Source organism: Magnolia sinica, chromosome 3 (assembly GCF_029962835.1).
Source record: "Magnolia sinica isolate HGM2019 chromosome 3, MsV1, whole genome shotgun sequence".
Lineage (NCBI taxonomy): Eukaryota > Viridiplantae > Streptophyta > Magnoliopsida > Magnoliales > Magnoliaceae > Magnolia > Magnolia sinica.
Genome location: NC_080575.1, coordinates 25,604,940 through 25,624,209, shown reverse-complemented (window position 1 = coordinate 25,624,209; position 19,270 = coordinate 25,604,940).

Here is a 19,270-nt window from a genome sequence, read left to right as displayed (position 1 = left end):
CATCACGATGGCTCACAACAACCAATAACAGTAGCCGGTGGTCGCTCACTCCTAACTATTTCCGTATGGTGAGGTTCATCTTATTTGTGGATGTAACTCATTCTTTCACTATAGAAAGCAGTGAGATTGAAAACCTACTATTGAAGACTTCTCATAGGCCACAAAATTTTTTGATGCAACTTATTCTTTTGCCTATGGCATTAAATTAAATTCTGAATCCAATGGACGGAGCAGATCTTCAACACATATCCCATGGTAAGCCCCACAACCCTTAACACATTGACAACCTAGACCCTTAACACATGAAAATCTCAACCCTTGACACATACTCGATAGTGGGCTCCTGTAAACACACCACCCCAAGTTGATAAGCTGATAGAGTTTGAACAGATGGATGAATAACCATACATTGATTCTAAACCCTAACCCTAGAAGCCTAAACCTTAGGAACCCCAATCCCAACCGAACCCCAGTCTTAAACCCTAACCTTAGAAACCTAAACCCTAGGAAACCCAGTCATAAACCCTAAACTCAACCCATCCATCCTAGTCAACTTGACCAGCCTAACCCAAAACCCCAGGAACCTAAAACCCTAAAACCTTGAGTTAACTCAGCGAGTCAACTCACACGATCAGTCTACCCAAACCCACAACCCAGTCAACTCACACGATCAGTCTACCCAAACCCACAACCCAGTCAACTCACCTAGTCAAGCCCAAAACCAAGCTTGAACCCAATCCCAATCGGAGAAATGGGCAAAATCTCAAAGCACTAACCCTCATAGCAGAACCTCCACACGCTTGGAGGATGCTGCTGTGAACGCTGGAAGATCGGTGCACACGCTGATTTAAGTTTGTTTTTAGGTTGTGTGGACTTATTTGGATTGATGATGCAGTAGACTTGGAGTCGCCGCTAGCCGCTTAACTCAAAATTCCGCAGTCGGCTAAAATTGCATAATATGTAAAGCTAGAGAATCCAAAGACTCTCTTACTTTAAGTTAACTCCTGATCTGCGATTTGGGATTCTAAGTAAGGGACCTTGGTTACAAAGAGAGAAGGTGTTAGGCACCCTCTCTGCAATTACAGATGTACGTTCTCTACTTTGTATGGTAAGATAGTCTTAAGGGATAGGATAATAAGATTGAAATGAGACTAGACAGACTCAGATTTCTAATATGGCAATGTCCGGAATTCCGGCAAGCCGCAGAGTATACGTCCAAAGAATGTCTAGAGGAGTTTTGAATAGATGTGATGATGGTAAAATATCATTTAAAGGGGACTAGGCTACCATGAGCTTTTGATGTGACAGGATCAAGAGTTCTGGTAAGTCACAGAGCATACATTTAATGAAAACCTAGAGAAGCATAAGGGTTGAGAAGGGAAGTAATGATGCGATATGAATGATAATGATGAATGCATAATCCTTGACTTGCACTTGAAAAGGCTTGGATGTTTTGGCGCACTATGGTTAGAAGGTTTGGCTCAAGTGGAAGTGAGAAGCTAAGGGATGGCTGGATAAGACTGACGGAGGCTAGAAAGGATGAGAGCTATAGAACTTAAGCACTCCTCTTACTCACTCACTCTCTTTCTCTCCCTCACTCTCCTTCTCTTTCTTGGTTGGTAGGTGTTTTTTTATTGTAGTTGGTTGTGTGAAATGAAGAGAAGTGAAGGGTATTTATAGCCTTTTGGGATGGTCTTTAGGTAATTCTAAGGACTTTGGAGGGTGAATGATGATGTGATGACTTGTGATTGGTGGAGGAAAGGGTAACGCCACATGACGCTTCCTTATATGTTCATAAGCTTGGTAGGATAGTAAATAAGGTGAATCTCAGGGTCAAAGTGGTGAAAACAGTTGACTTTGGAAGTGAGAAACAGTTATAGCTTAGAGGGGCACATTTGTCGAGGTGGGGCGGTAATCCAATTACTGCCCCTTCATAGCTGTTCCCGAATTTCAGCTAGTGGGTTCTATTTAGGCCTTGGGTGTGGCCCAAAGCCCGTTTTGGATTTTCGGCTAAAAAATGGCTCGATTATGGCTCGAAATGGCTTAAGGAGGGCTCGAAAGATGGATATTTTTTTGGGAATGTTTTGGCTTTGGTGATGGCCTGAATTAAGTTATGGTTATAGGTAATGAGATGGTTCAGGTTTGGTTAGGGTTTGGATCGGGTTTTGGAAAATGGTTGCGGTTTTAACTAGAGTGTGGGGTTCAGGTTCAATTTCTTAAAGATCATCCATGCCTTATCAAATTGCTAGCCTGGATGGGGTGTCTATAGATGCCCCTCTTTGGTAGAGGTTGCGTGCAACTGAATGCCAAAGCGAGTAGACACCCCAACCTTTGGTCAGAAAAGATTGTGGTTTAGATCTGTAGCTTACCATAGTATTATTGTCAGTTTACTGTTTGGAAAAGAGATAACTTACACCTATCACGAGGGTTTGAGGAAAATGATGTGATTGTCCCTACGCTTTCTGTGGCATTATGGGCAACGAATCATAACCTTTCCGCATTGGATCAATAATAGCATCAGAGAGTAAATCTGAAAAGTAGGGCCTCAATGCTTTTGCGGCTTTACGGAGATTTCCGTACTATTTAGATCTTAGTTGTTCCTTTGATACACAATCACCCTAGGAGTACCTATTCCAATTGATCGCCAAAGTGTTTAGCTGCCTTGTGGGTTCTGCCGCCTTACAGGGAACTCACTACGCCGACTTGGACTCGATCAGACTTTCCGATCCTCCCGAACTAGGTATGTGCAGGTGACCTTTTTTTCCATGTAGTCCTTTGATTTTGATACGTTGGTTACAACTAATTTTCTTTTCTCCATTCTTTTGAAATGATTACTTTGACCGAGTTGGATCGAGTTCGTCATCACTTGCATTTCATCATTTGTACGACTGTCCTGATATTGAGATCCATGCCAACCGTACTTGTATCGCATACAGATTCAGTCAACTCTTGGGAAAACTAGAAGAGGTCGAATCTTGTTTTACTGTTTGTGCTGGACGCTACTGGGAAGTATAAGAGACCTCTTAGTGCCTTGCATACCAAATGCTATATTTTTTGAAATTTTTTTGTATTGAAATCTACACCTCATCAGGAGCTACACTCCCTTGAAATTTTATTGCAAATTTTGAAGATTTTCTTGAGGCCTTTTGAAAAGATTCGTTTGATATCGCGAGAGGGCATTGTCGTTCGGTTTTTATTTTATTATTTTTTTAATAAGTCCAAATAGTTCTGTTACCTCCACTGGTGATTTTGTGGGACCGTTCAACTAATCTGGTTTTTATTGGGATTTTTTGTATCTTTTCCTTGAATTTCTTTCATTTTCTCATCACATTTTCTCTCTAATTTATCCAAGATTCTCAATTTCTCGTGAGAATTTCATTTTCTCCCAAAATCTTATGGAGATTCCCTTTTTCTCCTCCTTTTCCTTTCATTGTCCGTTGGACCAAGCCAATTCCCAGGCTCTCATATCACTTCAAAGTGTACAAGCAGCGCGGGGTTGTGCTCTTGGCAAGGGGCAGTAGTCCGATTACCGGGGGCGGTAATTGGATTACCGCCCTACAACCGTTTGTCCATTGGTTTGAGTTGTGCGCTAGTCCGGGACTGGCTTTTACTTCCTTATTTCTTCTTCTCGAATTTTCTTCCAGAGGCACCATTGTGCATCTTGCAAGCTCTCTCTTTCTCCTGTTCTCTTTCCCCTCAATTCCTTCTTCCTTGCTTCCTTTCTTTCTTAATCCTCTCTTCCCTAAACCCTTTTTTTTTAGGTAGTTATCTCACACAGCTATTTGCATCATTCGGTGGGTCTTGATACCCATGTTCATGTTTTTTTTTTTTGGACTCAGTTTCTTTATAGCCATGATCCCTCTTTTCACCAAGGGAAATAGAAAATGTGGGACTTTGGAAGAATTCTACCACCTTGACCTTGCTGGAAAAAATTCATCTTGCTAAGGGATGAGTTTTCTCCCTTTCTTTCAAGTTCTAGGCCCATTTGGCCTTTAGCTATGTAATTTTTGATTTTTGATTTTTTTAAATGTAATTGGAGTGGGGTATGATAAGAAAAGTGCCCCATCTTTGTTTATGCATGCATGTGTGTGTGTGTGTGTGTGTGTGTGTGTGTGTGTGTGTATTAATTTCTGTTGTTTTTGCTTCTTCTTTTTTGTCGTGTTTAGAAGAAGGCCCAAATCCTACACATCATCCCACATTTGTGTTGGCCCACTTGAGGGATGCATCTCATCATAAAAACTGGTGGGCCATCATGTAGCCTTAGAATGTGGTCCCTTGGATGGATCACTTCTTTGTGAGAAAGAAATGGACCGATACTTAATTTGATGGGACAGATTGACCATGGTGGTCCATTTGGATATTCAAGTGTTGTGGGTCCTTGGTGGTCGGCCATTTTTTAGAATGGGCCCCAATTTCTTCCTTGCCATGATTTAACTCTTGGATTATATGGTCATTGATTGGGCCCTTGATGTGGATTTGAACCAACGGGCTTCTCTAAGAGAATGGGCTTAAAACCGATGGACTTTAAAATGGGTTCCTTTAAATGGGCTAATGGACTTGGACTTTAGAGATGGGCTTTTCTAAGTGGATCTTAGAAATGGGCTTTGCTTGATTGGGCTTTAAGATGGGCTTTTCTTAAATGGGCTTTACTTTGAATGGACCTGGGCTTTTCTTGAATGGGCCTAAAAATGGGCCTTGAGATGGGCTTTTCTTGAACGGACCTAGAGATGGTGTCACGCCCCAAACTCGGAAAACGAGCTCACAAAAATCTCGATCGCCGAATCCAGCGCCGACAGCCTTCGTAGTGTCCCATTCTCGGATTCCAGCACTCACATGCCAGATTCCGATCTTGGGATCCTACAAGGAGGATTTTTAGTATGAAAAATCTTTTTTTGTAATGGAGCATAACCAAGTCACAAAACAACATCACCACATATCCACTATATCAAAAACTTTAAGTACGGTGCGGAAAGAGAAATACAAAATGATCAAAAGGCTCCAAAATAAATTGATGCGCACTCCTGCCTCAGCGTTGCTGCTGTCCAACGCTACCTGCACGCAACTGTCGTGTATAAGCTTACAAAAGCTTAGAGGGTGGTGTAAGTGTGGGCGCAAGGCAAGTGCCAAGTATATAATACCAGAGTAATGTGAAAATATGCGGGTAAGTTCATGAATGCAATCAGTTATACCAAAATGATGTGATGTAAGGCATGAATCCTATCGGCCATACCAAGGCCATACGATGCGAGACCTATATAGCCAAATGTCTTATGCGAGATGTAAAGCAAGCATGCCAGTCCTCATCAAGTACACATATCAGTACAGTTTCCCTCTGGATATCACCGGGGTCTAATACACTTCACACTGACTACCTCCTCCCTACCTGAACAGCCATGCAAGTGGAATAGACCTCACTATCCGCCTGACTAGTAGTCTACCAATACCTACCCGGCTCATCGATAGCGGACTCATTTGTGAGCTAGTCAAACTCAACCTAGCTTATAGCCCCCTCACTCGGGCGGATAAGGCCACACCCCCTTCCAACTGACCACGACACAGTGGGAGATGCGGCCTACTAGTATTCGGCACTCGGGCGCTCATGTATCCACTTGGTCTAGACGTTGGAGCATCTCCTGGTACCAAAAAGGTTCTGGGACTCTCACCCAAGGACATCCTAAGTGCCCACAATGCTAGAACTAAGTATTTTTGGTATCCAATACGGCCATCCACGATGTACTTGTGGAGCCACGACCTTGATGTCGCTAGGGCATACAATGATCATGTCACACAAATGCGATATGCATGAATCACACCGTCAAATCATGCGGCAATCCAGTGCGTACCGCACGATCATGTGGGGCACTCCATCTCATAAGGAGTCCCGTAAATGTCTCAGCCTAACTGGCTTATGCTATGATCAAACATTCTTCATATCAAGCATACATATGATGCGTATGGGCATGAATCATGGAACTATGCTAAGCATGTTATAAGGCGATGAACTATCCTCACAACGAAGATGGGCCTAGATAGCCTATGCACAACAAATATGGGCCTATCAATGGGCCTTAGGGAGATTTATAATGCGAACATTAAACCAACATTATTCTTACAATGTGGACGTCAAACCAACATTGCTCTCAAGGCATGGCCCGCCATAAAACATCATTACACAACCCATGGAGGCATCGCACATTACAATGGACCCTAAGGACATCCAAAGTTGGGCCTCGACCCATGGGCCTCAGATATATCAAATGGGCTGCCTCATATAGGCCTTATATAAATCAAGTGGGCCGCATCAATGGGCCTTATGTACATTGCAATGGGCCATATCCCCTGGGCTTTTGAATACACCATAATGGGCTTCGTAACATGGGTCTTATATATATCAAAGTGGGCCTCAACAACGGGACATAAATACATCAAGATGGGCCTAATCACATGGGCCTTATGTACATCAAATGGGCCACACCAACGGGCCCCATATGTACATCAAATGGGCCACACCCAAATAAAGTGGTGATGATGATTTCCACCATTAAAATTCCTAAGGCCCACCATAACATATGTTTCCCATCCAACCTGTTCATAAACTAACATAGTGATAGATGAAGTGGAAGCAAATATTAGCTTATTAGGAAACTACGATGGCCCCTTAGAAATTTTGAACGGTGAACGTCATTGTCCACTACTTTAAATGGTGGGGTCCACTTGAACTATGGATTTGATTCATTAGCCCATGCCATAAAAGGAGCTTTCAAAGTGGCTAGACGGTTTGGATGTAACACATGCATCATGGTGGGTCCCACATGATCGTGCGGTACGCACTGGGGCTCGCATCGAAGGAATCCACACCATCCATTGCTCTCCATATCTCAAGACAAGCCAAACAAGCCCAATATTCAAGGGGTTTAAGTGTATAGAATCATCAGGTGATTTTTCAACGGTAAAAATCACAGTTTGCTATGCTATGGCCCATCAGAAATTCAAATCAGCATCATTTTTCAGCTCAATGCCTAAAATGATCTGAAGAATGGAATGGACGACGTGGATTGAATGTATACATCAAGGTGAGGCCTATGCAAATGGCCCTTTCCAAAGCTTTATGAAACAAGCTAATATTTGTGTTTTCCCAGTGCACGTCCAGACGCTGGACTGTTACTGGTAAGAAAAATACATTTAAGGTGGGCCACCACATGGCTGGGTGGTGTGGAACAACACACATATAAAGTGGGCCCCACCTACAAAAGGATTGGATCCAATACACGCTTCATGGTGGGGTCCATCCAAGTGGGCCACACGGCCACCTCATCACACACAAAAATATAAATAAATAAAACGAGAGGGAGAGAGAGAGAGGAAGATAGAGGGACACGCGTGATGGAGGGACCCCGGCACTATGGGCCCTTCGTTTTAAGCATCCAATCATACATCAAGTGGGTCCCATTGCATGTGGGCCCATCAAATCAAAGATTAACGGTGGAGATCCCTTCTCCACCAAGATGTAAGGTCTAGATGACCCCTTTTTAGGATAGAAAGTAAACATCATGCTGGGGTCCATGGAGAATGGCCCCATCATGGAATGATAAGAAAATCAAGGTGGGCCATCGACCACATCTAGGGTCCCAAGTGAGATCCATACCATCAATCGGTATGCCTCACTTGGCCTATCATCAAAATATGAAAACCTAGCCTAATAAGCACCCACCGTTCGATCTTCTCGGTCCGTTGGAAAGCCAATCTCTTTGTGTCTCACTTTGATGGTGGAAGATGAGGTTTGAATGGTTAGGATGATGGATTTGGGATGGGAAAGTGGGCCATACACAAACTCACTTTTCTCTCTCACATGGAATGCTTGGACGTGAGTTCTCTTACTTACTTGGGAATGTGTTGAGAAATGAGAGAGAGAGTGTGTGTTGTAAGGAGAGAGGTGATGGATGTGAGTGATGGGTATGAGGTGATATTGTACTTGACATGTATGGGTGTGTAAGAGAAAGGGTGAGAAAGAGTTGACTTGGTGGTTGCTTGGAGATGGGGTGAAAGGTGATGTGTACTTGACATGAAGTGATTGATTGATGGATTGATTGATTGATTGATGGAACATGTTGTAGAGATTCTGTTGGGATTATAAAAATGTGGCGTTTTCTTCAAAATAAACGCCGGCCCACATCTCCCTGCCAGGGTATCAAATCGGTATGCAAGACACAGCGTTAGAACTGTGGTGACGGTGCGGTCACAATGGTACAAGTCTTGGATTAAGCCGACTCAAATCTACGGGATTTGACTTATGGTCGTGCGCAAACGTCGATTATACGTTGTAGGTTGTCGAAATTCGACGGGAAGGACCGCAGGAGTCGACGGATCAGTATGGACTAGGATATGGGTCTTACAGATGGGCTTTTCCTAGGGCCGTAGATTGAGTTTTTCTTAAGATGGCCCTAGAGATGGGTTTTACTTGAATGGACCTAGAGATGGGCTTTTTTAAGTGGGCCTTTGATTACGTTTTTCTTAAGATGGGCCTTGAGATGGGTTTGGACAATGGGCCTTGGGAAATGGGCTTGGACCAATGGGTCATAGGAGTAAATCATGTCAGTGAGAATTCAGGGACTACCCATAATGTGCCTTCCTTCTTCTCTATTTTTTATTGTTCTTCTGGAATATTTGGCCAGTTATGAAGGCAGGGGTGAATACTTACCTGTAAATGTTGTCCCTGCAGCATGCCTCATCTTGGGTGGAGCGAGGTTGAACCTTCTAGTCAGTCAGTCGACCCTTGCCATGTGCCTCAGGAGGGTCAGCATCTTTTTGACATTGCACGAGAGCGAAGGGCTCCTGCTATCTTAAGGGGACAAGGGGTCCTCCGCCATTGGCTAGATTGGTTTGTGGATCATCAACCATTGTCTTGAGGGGACGAGGGGTCCCATTTATGGCTTGTTCAGAGTTCGTTTGAGTAAAACGAACATGTTGCTTTTATCTGTATTGGTTAAGCGATGGTGTGCCAAGACCCAAACATTTCATCTTCCTTTCGGTGAGTGAGGCATCACTCCTTATGACATCTTCATCCAGCTCGACCTTCTGTATGAGGGGTGGTCCATAACCTTTAAGGAGGATCTCCCCAACCCTTCTAACGACGACTGGATGAACCTCCTAGGGATGGTTCCCCACTCTTCCGAATTCTCGAGATCTCGATTCAAGTTGCTTTGTTAATCAGTGAACTTTTCTCGATGAGTTCCACAGACTGAGGCCGAAGCTATTGTGAAAGCTTGCGCCTTGATCTTGTATACCTTGGGAGCCATGATTTTTTCTCATGAAAATGAGCTGGTGAGCTCCTGTCTATTGTCGCTTGTGGCTGATATCACATTTCCCACGCCGTATAACTAGAATGATGCGCTCTTGGCCCACTTGTATGAAGGTCTGGACAAGGCCAGCCATTGTAACAGTAGGTCGATAACTGGCTTCTATCCAGTTATCGAGGTATGCATTGATCTTTTTGTCTCGACTGTTGTCATGAGCATATGTCCTGATGATCGATTCTTCAACAGTTCTACTTCTTTGATCACTTTCCACATTTGGGGCCTACTCTGATAAACCGTAGCCCTCCTTTTTCTTGCATGATGTTGTGGTACAAGGACAACCAAAGCCTTACCCACCAATTTTCAGATCTTGCTTTGAAACGCCTTGAAAATCGGGGGTCGAGCAGAAGCTCAACTCCCGAGTTCCAACGCATCACTTATACAATATAGATAATGATGATTAAATGTTGTTCGTATTAGTACATTAAACATGGGTGAGATTGTACCGAATCAATATATCATACTCCAGAAATAGTTAAATTATGCAAGTGGAAGACTGTGATAAATATATAGAGCATATAAGTGATTGTAAGTCCCCAGAGTATGAATGTCACCAGGTTAAATAATTACATGTATAATTTCAAAATTTATAAAATGATAAAGTGTAATGTCATCTAATCCATATCCCTGTAGCCCCGGTGACGTAACTCCAGATCTATATAGACCCATCAGAGAGTTGCAGATAGGAGAACTCCACCTCATCGTCATAGAAAGCAAGCTCCGTCTCGTAAGCCTCTCCATCATCTGAAACTACAATAGAGTCTGGTTGGTATTTTAAAACACCGTCCCAAAGTGGGAGTGAGTGATCAACTCAGTGGAGCTATAAGGCAAAAGTTAACATGTTATCAATTCAGTCAAGCAGTAATGATAAAGCAATATAACAAGCATTCCTAAGTACTCTTGTTAATGCAAGGATGGGATGCGATAATGATATACGCCCTCACCTACACTCCCTCTGCGGCATCATCTCACGGTCGCGCATGTAACACTCCCACTGTGCTCAACTCCAACGACAAAGGCACTTGCAATGCGGTGCATGTGCATGATTAGCCAAGTTCTTAATTAGACCTATTCATATAGCAGGTTTGAGAAACTAAGATACCTCCCTTTATATCATTAACCCAAACACTGATCCATCTAGGGTCGTCAATCCTAGTTAATCACATACGATAGGCAAGTTCACGAGTTTACACTATAGGTCGCTACGGGAGGCTCGTCACCTTGGCATAGGCTTAATTCACACTCAAAGTCACTACGAGAGGCTCATCACCTGATCGTGGGCCTATTTTATACTCAAGGTCACTACGGGAAGGCTCGTCACCTTAGTGTAGGCCGACAGCTTGAATATGGTGTCCCATACACCACCATATTTGGCTCATGAGTTTGGATTGCTCACTGGTTAGTACGAGAAGGCTCGTCACCCCAGCGTAGGCCGACAGCTCGACCACAGTATCCCATACACCACCATGCCTGACTCATGAGTCTTAGCAGATCGTGGTACCAAGGTTAAACGAACTTTGCACTGGTAAGTGGTACCTTAGATTCAAGCAGTAGTGTCCATACATGGTAAACACACATTAGGCTAATCGGGTTACTTAACAAGTTCGATTAATATGAGCGCACGTTAAGTTAATTGACATGGAGCGCATACGCACTCCTTGTGGCTTAACCACTGTCGATAATCACCGTACAACTCGGATTCATCGAACGTGTCCTTGGTGACGGAACCAATCCGGCCACTCTAACGAAATCTGTTACCGAATGCCTGGACTATATTGTAGTCCCAGTCACACTCCAAGATAATAGCATTCACATATGGCAGTCATAACAGTATAGAGCAAATAATTCAAGCATTGCAATCACTTAAGTATTTCATAAAAAAATACAGAATAAACATATTATCGCACATGTATTTCATACCTAAATCACGTAGTTGGATTGAGGTTACATAGAGAAATCAATGCATATAGTTAAGGTGGTTGAGAATCTTATCTCAACACCTTTAATAAATGCATTTCATCAAACAATTACTCATTTAGACATTTTATTAAACACTTAAGCTACACCTTTGACATACATGATATAACTTGGTTATAACATGTATTAGGGCAAATCCTTTCACAAAAGAGTTCTCACACGTACAACAATTATATATTCTCAATCAATAATCATGGCAAGCACAAATCATAATTCCATATTCATTCAAACATTTCATCAAACACGGAATGCATTTTATTCAACATAGTTCATATATATTTGTAATATATGGCAATCATCATATCTAAGTACATGTGATAGCAATCAAGTCAGTCATAAATCATTAACTGACATTGAAAGCCTTGAAAACCGTAACCTAAATGTTTATAGTTCGCACCTTTCGTCGGTAAACTCGTATCGTACTCAGTTTGAACACTATGTCTTTGTCTACGACACAATGACAACCTATAACATGAAATAAGTTAGCTATTTCACCATTTACTCTATTTAGATGCCTAACACAGATTAGGGTTAGGATTTCTTAACCAAGAACGGAGTCGAAATCATTGGTATAGCGACACGGTGGAGACGATTTGATACGAGGAGCGGCAAGAACGAATCCCAGCAACTATCTCTCTCTCTCTCTCTCTCTCTCTTCTCCTCACTCTTTCCTTCTCTTTTCTCTCTTCTCTCTCCTAGGGTTTAGGAAATTCGTATGGAATGAGAGAGGGCTGGGTTAAGGCCCTTATATAGGCCCAAAACTAATGTCAATGGCCCCAGGGCCATGGTATACTTGAGTTATAGCCAAAAGTTATTTGTTTCAGGCCAACGGAGCTCATCTGGAGACCCATTTTCTACATATGGTCCAGAGAAAGTTCTCTAACAATGGATCTACACCAGGTTAAAGTTTCGGTCTGATCGGATTAGTGGATCGACTGCGAAGGACCAGTTTCAATTCAACAGTCATCGCCACTCGAAGGACCACAAGCACATTGACATTATAGGAAAATTTTCCTGATCTAAGGGTGTAGTTGGGTTAGAATCTGATGGTCTGAAACCTTAAATTTAACTTACAAGCAAATGGCCCAATTCACTTAAATTTGAGTTTATTTTCTAAAGATATTCGCGCTTCTCATACACTTCGCTCTGGGCTCAAGTTGTACGTTTCTGGATACTATTGGGACTTGATTTTTGAGATGGTTGTCAAGCCTAGTAAGGCGGTCATAATCGTATAGTTTCACGGTAATTGGACTTTCGACGCACGGTCCAGGTTCGATATGGAGTTTCAGTGTGCTCCGGAGAGCAACTAGGTTTTGAGATTTCTCTTAGGTTTTTAGGTAATATAAAGTTAGCGATTCTACTGGTTTTGGGTCTTGCAGTTCATATAGAAAGTGGTTCAAGCTAATCTACTAATTAATTTAGTTTAGTACTTAATTAATTTTCGTCTAATTTCTTCATAATTTGATCCTTAGCGGTTTCTGCCTGAGGTGGTACTCGGGTCTTTGTACGAATTTTTTCGAGACGTTACATGCTTGGAGGTCTAATGTAGATGCACTGATCCTTGATGATGTAAGTGACTATCTTTTCTTTCCTTTTCTCTTCATTTTGTGCTTTCATTCTGATCCTTGTTTATTCTGCCAGTTTCATACTAAGCCTTATGTTTAATCTACTGTAGTTTTATTCTGAGGCTTAGGAGGCTTTCCAGGCCTCGTGTCATCGTCGAATCTTAGAGGATCCTCGGGTGACCAAATGGTACCTAGGGGAGAGACTTTTTTGGCAGCTTACTGGTAGTCCCCTTGTACCACTTAGCCCACTTGCTAAACCGACGAATTGGAGAGCAGTTCTAGAGCGTAAGTTAGTGGCAGCTTTAGAAGGTTACGATGTTAATGTACCTGTGAGAGAGTACAACTCTTAATGTGAATAGTTTGGCATCGGTCCTATTTTGAGAAACACGTATGCTCTTGGTGGTGGTGTGCGTTTTGCCAGAGGGAGTCTTCTAGGTCTCGAGGTACTTCCGAAAGATTCAGATGAGTACACACCTGATGAGTAGTGGTCCCTTACTTTCTCTACCCATGTACTTGTGTATTTAAAATCTTCTCTATACATTGAAAATACATTTATCCGATGCCACTTTCCAGTCTACTTTTGAGTCCTTGATGATCCAAATGTGCATATTTTAATGTATTTCTATTCTCCCTCACCCTTCAGGACAGGCAACGCCCAATTTTTAGCATGTTCCACGTTGGGGGTGGTAATTAGACTACCGCCAGTGGTAATCCGATTACCACCTTTTGACCTTCTGACATTTTCTTCGAATTGCAGGTGATGGCAGCGGTGGGTGCAGATGTCGAGAGGGGGCAGTAATCCGATTACCACCGGTGGTAATAAGATTACTGTCCCTGTTCATCTTTTGTTCTAGCGATAGGGCCTTTTTCTCTTATCCACTGAGGTTGCTATCCCTGATATTCTTCCTCTGTTATGTTACATGAACCTTCCTTTTTGTCCCATTTCTCCCATTTGCTTCCTCTTTTTGTCCCTTTCTCTTTCTTGTCTTCTTCTTTGTGTCCTTTTTCAATGGCTGAAGATAGAGAGAGCTTTGGTGGACCTGAAAATGAAGCGCTCTTAGGTCCCATGGTTGAGGTGAATGATGCATCTCTTAGCCTTTCTCATGAAGAGGTGGTTATAGGGGAAGGCTTATTTATGGGTGAAGCTTTTAATAGTGGTTTGGTGGAGCCACTTGAGGAAGTAAATGCCATTTATGAAGGGGCTCTAACCACCATTAAAGGAGGGATGGGTTTTGGAGAAGTAATGAAAGAGGGTTTGGGAAGTGAATGGGTGCTTGATGGCTTGGATGGGTCCACACTTGGTGAGCGATTTGATAGTGAAATTAGAGATTTTATAGGGATGATTTTTGGGAGCAATGATATGGACATGCCCTTAGAGGGTGTCAATGAGGCCATGGTGATGATGGATGGTCTAGATTTGGCTATGATTGGTGGTAGGGATGTTGGTGTGGGGACATGATTGCCATGATGGGTGGTATAGATCATGGGGATGGATTGACCATGATGGATGGTATGAGTCATGGAGATGGGTTGGCGATGATGGATGGTGCGGATCATGGGAATAGATCGACCATGATGGATGGTATGAGTCATGGAGGTGGATTGGCCATGATGGATAGTATGAGTCATGGAGGTGGATTGGTCATGATGGATGGTGTAGATCATGGGACCATGATGGGTGATGTGGCTTAGGGCGATGGTTTGGCCATGATTTTTGGTCAGGTTATGGGACCATGATGGGCGGTATGGCTCATGATGATAGTTTGGTCATGATGGATAGTGGGGGTCATGGGACCATGATGGACGGCATGGCTTATGGCGTTGGTAGTGGATTGGCTGTGGTGGTTGGTGTGGATGGCGGTGGACCGGATATGGTAAATGATTTACTATATTGGGGTGGTCTTAGCATCGCGACTCCTGGGGCAGGCACCTTTCTGACGACCCATGATGTGATGATCGTGGGTGACTCAGGTCCTGCTACTGCTTTTCACGACACACTACATAAGGCTATGGGAGCGTCAGGCTTCTTTCGTTATCATGAGATTGATTTTTTAGATGAGGGGATGCCTATCTTTGATAATTCGCTGAATGACACTGGTCTTCAGATCATGGAGGGTGTTCCTGTTCACACCTGTCGCCTTCAACCACGTGGTACTTGTTCAGAGCGATTGCGTGATTGGATAGGGAGCCTGATTGCTTCTGAGAGTCGTGAGCTACATCTTTTGGGCTTCGGCGAGGTCCTACACCTTCATCGAGTTCACCTAGACTGGCGAATGCTGAGTGCTGCATCAGACGACTGGGTTCCATCATTAAACCTATTCTCATTTAATGACCTGGAGTTGGGTCCTTCTTTAAAGGAGCTATCTTGACTGACCGGTCTTCCCTTCTCCCATGAGTCGTGTCTTCCTCCATCTTAATAGGTGCAGACATCTGATTTGGAGGCTTGGTTTGGATTTGTGGCAACTCATACCATAGTCGACAGTGCTACAGGAGAGTTCACTCTTGATGTAACACCCCACGTTTTCAATACTCGAGCATTATCACTTAATCCCACTTAGCACAAACATAAATTTAACCTGACAAAACATACACATGGTCTAAACTATACTTGACCATTAGGTGAATCCTCATCTATAGATCAGGCCACCCACTAGTGAACCCCAAGCCGGGCCATCACATCAACCGAGGATTGGCATTAAACCATTAAATACTTACTCTTAGGAACTTAAATATTAAATGACGCCTTGGTGGGTGACCAAACTCTACTAAGATTAGCTTAGAGGTCTTAGGTCATTTGTCTAAAGCGGCTTGAGTGGCTCATTGGTCAGAATGCACAGCACAGACCGAGGGATTTGGCCACAGGGGTTAAATACGACCCAACTGTCCTTTAGATTGGTCCCATCCTCAAGATCAATGGCCAGGGAACTCCTGATGATGGCCTCCAAGAATGATGGATGCAGTAGATCGAAAAAATGCACTACTGTGGACCCCACAGCAGGGTGAGCGTGCATCACGTGGGCTTACACTCGAGTTGCGCCGGATGGAGAATTGGGTCAAATGACGTTTGACCCGAAATATTTCGAAAAAGAGAGAAATATTCCTCTCTCGCCATTTTTCCCGCCCACAGTAGATTTAAACGGACGGATGGTTGGATAGTCTAGTGGCCCACCTAGATAACCCGACAGCTGATCCGAGTCGTTAATCAGGATAAGGAGCCATGGACGACCAAAACCACGTCGTCCGTTCGGTCCCATGCAGGCATAAGGGCACTAGGAAAACCGAGCAAGCTCAAGCCCTAGGACTCCCGAAAGTAGGAAGTAGAAGGCTACCACACTGGCGATCCGCGTGCGGCTTCTCCTTTGGATCTTAGTCATTCGTCCAATGAAGATCTCAGCCTTTCCTTCAGCGCTGGAAAAGGGCGGACATTCCTATTCCTATCAAAAAAAGGTTGGTTGTTTACCCTTTTGGTAAACGAAGCTAGCTCAATCCGATCCTTCAGCTCGGGCTCTGGAAGACATCCCGACCATCCGCATTAGGGTAGTAAGGGACTCCCGAAAATATCACCAGTCTGCACGAGAAGAGAGTCGTGGCAGGAGAATCTCGTGAGAAGTTTGGACGGGTGATCAAGGGCGTGATTTATGTGCCCCACAACAATCATAGGACCCATCCGAACCCTCCAAACGGTTTGGATTGGCCATAGATCCCATCCAAAAAAATTTGCCATTAGCAGGCAGTCATCTTCCCCGTTTAGTCGGGAAACCCATCTTGAAACAGCGGGCCCCATTCCTAGATCTAATACGCCCATTCGGTGGGCCATGATGGCAAAAACATTTCCCCACTATTAGATCATCTCCATGTTGAACAAAAAGGGAGTGAATGTGGGCACAATCCAGCTGCATCCAGACCGTCTATTAAGAGATAGGTGCGGCTTTGGCTCTATAAATACAGCCATATCTCCTCGGGATTATCACCAAACAATCCGCAGAGTGAGAGAGTGTGAGGGAGTGAGATAGGTCGAGCGAGTGTAAACCAGGTGCCGCACTGCACCGAGTTGAGCCGTGCGAGTCAGATCGAGTCGGGTTAGTGCAGCCCGTAGACACCATTGAGAGAGAGGGAGAGAGACAGAGAGAGAGAAAAGAAGGGAGGGAAACAGCCTTCGTGGGTGAAGCTTGGTACCGCACTGCATTAAGTCGGCTAACCAGATTTGGCTTGAGTTGGGACAGTGCAGACCGGGGACACCATCGCCATGGAGAGGGATAGGTATGAGAGAAAACAGGAGAGAGAATAAGAGAGAAAGTAGGGATTGGTGTGGATCGTGTGCGCGCTCTCCCCTCCAATGAACGTCAGTTCGAGGCCCATTTGCGATCTGATCCGGACGGGTCCCAACTTGTTTGGTTGGCCTCAACTACGTCCGAGTACTGCTGGGGTTGAGCAGTTACTCCTCACGCTAGAAAGATCCCCAATCCAGCTCCATTCACAGCCAAACGGTGATGGGTTTGTGCTGACCGAGTTGACTCATCTCGAGTCACATGGTCTGACGTGAATCTTTAGCTATTTCAGCGGCGTGTTCAGCCAACTACATGGCACGACATAGCCCTTCCAACTAGGATTTGAGTCAGGCGGCCATCGCTGGAAGGAAAAAGGAAGGTTAGGGGCTGGTTCAATCCCAGTCGAGTTGACTCGCCTGGACTAACTCGGTCAACCAAATTGGCCTGACTCAGGCAATTGTAAAAACTTCAGAATCAGGGGCCCAACTTCTCAACTCACCTGACTTGAGTTAAACCTTCAGGTAGACCTCCTCATGAGGCTCACTACTTCAATAGGTAGTTGTAGGCCATCATATGTATAGCTATTATAAATCTAATAGTGTTCTATGGACAGCAACACCTAAGAGACAATGGCAAGCTAGATCTCTAGCCAACTGTGTTGGATCCATCATCTCTTAGTGACAACCCTGAACACAGTAAGCTACCTCCTCATACATATCTTAAGGAATTTTTAAGTTCATATCAATTGCCTAAGGCTTGGTTGTGTCTTTGGCTAGACAAGAAATTCCCTTCAAAGTCGATCCAACTCAACCACCTCACTCCAGACCTAAGGAAAACAGATAGGGCTCAACCTTAAGTATCACACTCACTAAGCATCACCGTTGAGGTCAACAACTCTCAAGTGAGGATTCTATCCCTTGAGCTTTCCTCTTCAATGTTAAGTCATGTGTTAGTTCAACCCAAATTTTACCTAATAATTAATGACTCGTTAGTTATTAAATTTAATTACATGCTCAATACTTATTTTTTGGAAGCCTATATATGTGGTATGATAATTTATACTATGCACCACTATACTTATTTGAATATCTAACTAAATTGGCTGCTTGCAAATTGGAATAATAATGGTTGGGATTAATCATGCATTCATGACACTTCTATTTTTTAATGGACTCACTGTTTGAAAGGTCCATTTTCTTATTAAGGATGAGCCGACTGTTTGAAAGGCCGATTCCCTAGTATGAATGAGCTAACTGTTTGAAAGTCTCATTCATTGCTTTAGTGAGCCGACTGTTTGAAAGGCCCATTGTCTTACTTGAGCGGGTCGACTGTTTGAAAGACTGTTCCCTTGCAAGTTGAATGAGCCGACTGTTTGAAAGGCCCATTCTCTTTCTTTATGGACCGACTGTTTAAAAGGCCCATTCTCTTGCTTTATGGACCGACTGTTTGAAAGGTCCATTCCCTTATTTGGGATGAGCTGACTATTTGAAAGGCCCATCCCTAGGCATGGATGAGCCAACTGTTTGAAAGGCCCGTTCATGTCTAAGTGAGATGACTATTTGAAAGGCCCACGACATTACATTGAATGAGCTGACTATTTGAAAAGCCTATTCTCTTGTTTGGTGGACTGACGGTTTGAAAGGTCCATTCACTTGGCCAACTGGATGTGCATCCCTAGTTGACATGCACTCATGCATCCTTGTACTTAAGCAATATTGGAATGTGAGTTGTTTCATATTTCTATTGTTTTAAATACTTTATTTAAAATGATGCTTAGTTAACGCAGCAGTGTGTAATCTTGAGGGGAGTTGCCACTGAGCTGGCCACTCATCCTTGATCATACAGATGATGCAAGCATAGATGAGGGTGCTTATGGGGCAGACATAGACGCAAGTCCCTCGAGAGAGAGGGAGAAGATTTCTATGAAGAGGAGCCCCGTCAGAACCCGACAGAGTTTTACGGACTTAACCAATAGTCGCATTTTTCCCTTCATAGTTATTTGAACAATTGAACCTTATGTTTTGTATTAATAGTCCCCAGCTGTGTGGACTAGAATTTGGATATGAATTGCTATGTTATGGTTCACCCTGATCGCTTTTAGATTCTT